Here is a 3,380-nt window from a genome sequence, read left to right on the forward strand (position 1 = left end):
TTCCTTTAACACCAGATGCGCTGCAGCAGCAGTTCAGTTCAGCGAGTGGAAGGAAGCGTCTTCAGCACAGCACACACGGTCACAGATAGACTTCTTCTCCCATCCCCACCAGCCAGGTCACATACACATCAAGTCAAGTCGTATCGTTTGCCCTCTAAGCCCAACGTGAAATAATTTTGTTGTGCAGTAAAATGTCTCATACAGCACCAAACTACTAAGCATTTTTAGCCGACTGGTCACCTGATAAACTCGTCGCTCTAGCCCAAATCAATGATAGATGACGTGAGGATGACCACATACAAATAATTAAGTGTAGCCAGTGGTACTTGGGGCTGTGGTTAATGGGTTGCGAGTCGGCATTGGCTGAGCTTCCCGGGTTTTTTTGTGGACAGGCCGATATATGGGCAGCTACGGGGTCCTGTTAGCAGAAGTAGCTAAGCTAGCCAAACCTACGGCGTGTGTGGGATCAGCGCGAGTCACTGCAACGAAGCCAGAGTTTGAGACTGAGAGGCTGGTTGGAGCTGCGTGTGCGTGAGTGCTGGCTTGTGTGTATTGCAGCACAGAGAGTAACACAGAGCTCAGAAGTAACTAAAGGTATGTTGCGGTGTAATCCCCCCCCCCTTTGTGTGTTCTTTTTATCTTAAATATTTGACAAGTAATTTAGCCTTGTGCTTAGGCTAGCTGAGAACTGCACTATGGTCATAAGAAGTTGACTGGGAGAACGATAGAATTGCTGCCTGTGAATGGGGTATGTATCTTTAAACATCCGTCTGATACTGTGCATATTTTAATAGACTGATGGATTTAACTCATTGATATGGTGCTTGTGTCATGTATTTTCTTGTTGGACCATTTAATGCTATGACTGGTGAAGACTGTTAGTAGATTGTTTAAAGCTAACATGCTATGTTCTCTTGCCCCTTCCGTTAAACAGATTCCAGTGTGTTTTAATGGGGCTAGCTGCTGTTTTCTTTTTGTTTTAATTTCTTTTATGTAGCTGTTTTTACTAGGTCACTACGGGTTTTATGATTAGATGTGAAATATAAGTGCGGTTTTCTTTTTCCAAACACTTAGGTTTATTTTTAACAATTTTAACCACTGCTCTGACTCCTAGAGTATATAACAATTGTTTAATTGTTATTTGTATTGATATTTTGCCTAAGGGGGGGTCTGGCTACGACTAAATATATCATAGGTTTATTTAGATCCGGGTAATGAGACCGCTATATACTCAGTAATTGTAGTGGTGTGCAGTGATCACTCATTTGATTTGCAGTGGAATTTTCTTATTACTAGTATTGGGTTTTCTTTAGTTTTTTGGAAGTATAGTCACTACTGAGTGGTTTAGCTGTCCCATCCCTAACCCGGATATTTTCCGTTATGATTAGTTGTTTATTTATATTTAGTTGGTAATTAAAGATTTCTGTTTTATTATTTTATTTGAGATTTACAATCATTATTTCTCTTGCTTGCCTGTCAACCTTGTGTGACCAAATTCTGTAATAAAGGAAATTTATATTTTTCTTGAAGCAACCTGTGTGTATCGATATTTCAGAGCTCCCCTTGCTCTAGGAATAAACTAAGGGGTGGCGTAGTCGGATTTTGTTAAATAGCCAAAAAGGGGGTTACGGGCCACATAAGGTAGAGTTTGCAAATCTGTGTTAAGCTGAACGTTTTCTGTTGTATACGTTTTGTTAGGCAACATAAATGAACACATTCGTTTGTGAAAGAAGAAACGGGAAGTTCCCCATTACCTGTGAAAAATGCCCATCTGCATTCGTGTAATGACAACAGTCAGTAGCCTATAACTCCTTCTCATACATTTTGGTCTTTTTACTGTCTTAATTGTAGGCCTATATTGATTTACTAATTGCAAAATATATGCAACAAGGCCTGCAGACAGTGGAGGGTAAACAGAAGTTAACTGAAGGACTTAACAATGACTGTATATAGTTAATATTGGATATGGATTTTATCAGTTGGCGGTGTGACTTTTTTTTCATTGAAAACTCACGTTTAAAGAATGTTACTAATAAAAGTCAAATTTCATTCAACATGCGCTTGTAGTTTTTTTATAATGAATTGTTCCACGTGCGCTAAAAAGTCCCCTTCACCCCCCCCCCCCCCCCCAGTACTTGCCCCCCAAAATGTCTGTGCGAACTGTGGAGGCGTTTATACTTTCGCGAGCGTCACTGCAGTGTTCTCCGAAACGATAGGCGTTTTGTCCGAAACGATGTGGTAGAAACACCCCTCAAAACTGGGGAATGAACATTTACCTGACCAATTTTAATGTTGCTATATGTTTCAGGTTTGAAAAGTGCTGGAATTTAGGTTAAAGCTTGAAATTGTAACTACTTGGTTTCACAACAAATATCTGTCTAACTGAACAGTTCTCCTGTATTAGGTTAACAAATACGAGCCTCTTGTAATTCCAGAACGAAACATGAGAGACCGTGAAGACGTTAAGATTGGGCGTTTTTTAAATAAACAACCATTAAAATAATGTGATAAAAAGCTAATTATTTCGAGTATATGTATAAATATTTACCTTAATTATGTTTAACATGCTGGGAAATATTGAAATGGACCTTGAAAGTGACGTACAAGTGCTTTAATTCCACCTTATAAAGGTGTATGAACCCTGAAAACGTGACTTTGTTCATTGCGCTGAAGCGCGGCGCGAAGTTACAACGTAAGTTGTTGAACGGGGGTGGCAAACGTAACACTCGTGATGGAGTGTTTTTTCAATAGCCCTGAAATAAATGCTACGGTTTTGTTTTGGTCCGTATCCAGTTAATCAGGAATGAGATTGGGTCCGGACAGGACTGCGTTCGGGTCCGGATCGCGGTCCGCCAGTTGAGTACCCCTGGTTTATACAAACTTTTATTGCAGAACCACACAGATTTGCCAACATCTAATAAAGACGCAAATACGCACCCAGGATCGGAACTCCTTTATTGTTCATGGTCTCGGGCGGAGACCCTTTGTAACACTTTCACGAATCGCCAGGATTTGTCAGAATCCTTTAAGGGAGATAACTCTCCAACAATTGAGATCAACTTGTTAACACAGCCGACGGATTGATTACACTTTGAGACGGGTTCATGCACTTACGAGGCTGCCGTGTGAGTTTGGCTGCTGTAAAGTGATGTTAGAGCTCCCCTTGTGGCCATTTTGCCAATCAATGGGCCGACGTCGATGGGTGTTGTGAAACAGGGATGGGAATTATGGCCCTTTTATGGAGCTTTTTTAGTGTCACCAGAACCTGAACCTGAAATCATTATTACTTGAAAAAACAGTCTGTAAAATCCTTTCAGGTATGCAAAAATTCAGGTTCAGGTCGAAATTCAGGTTCGGGTCAAAAATTCAGGTTCAGGTCG

This window comes from Brachyhypopomus gauderio, chromosome 6 (genome assembly GCF_052324685.1).
Source record: "Brachyhypopomus gauderio isolate BG-103 chromosome 6, BGAUD_0.2, whole genome shotgun sequence".
Lineage (NCBI taxonomy): Eukaryota > Metazoa > Chordata > Actinopteri > Gymnotiformes > Hypopomidae > Brachyhypopomus > Brachyhypopomus gauderio.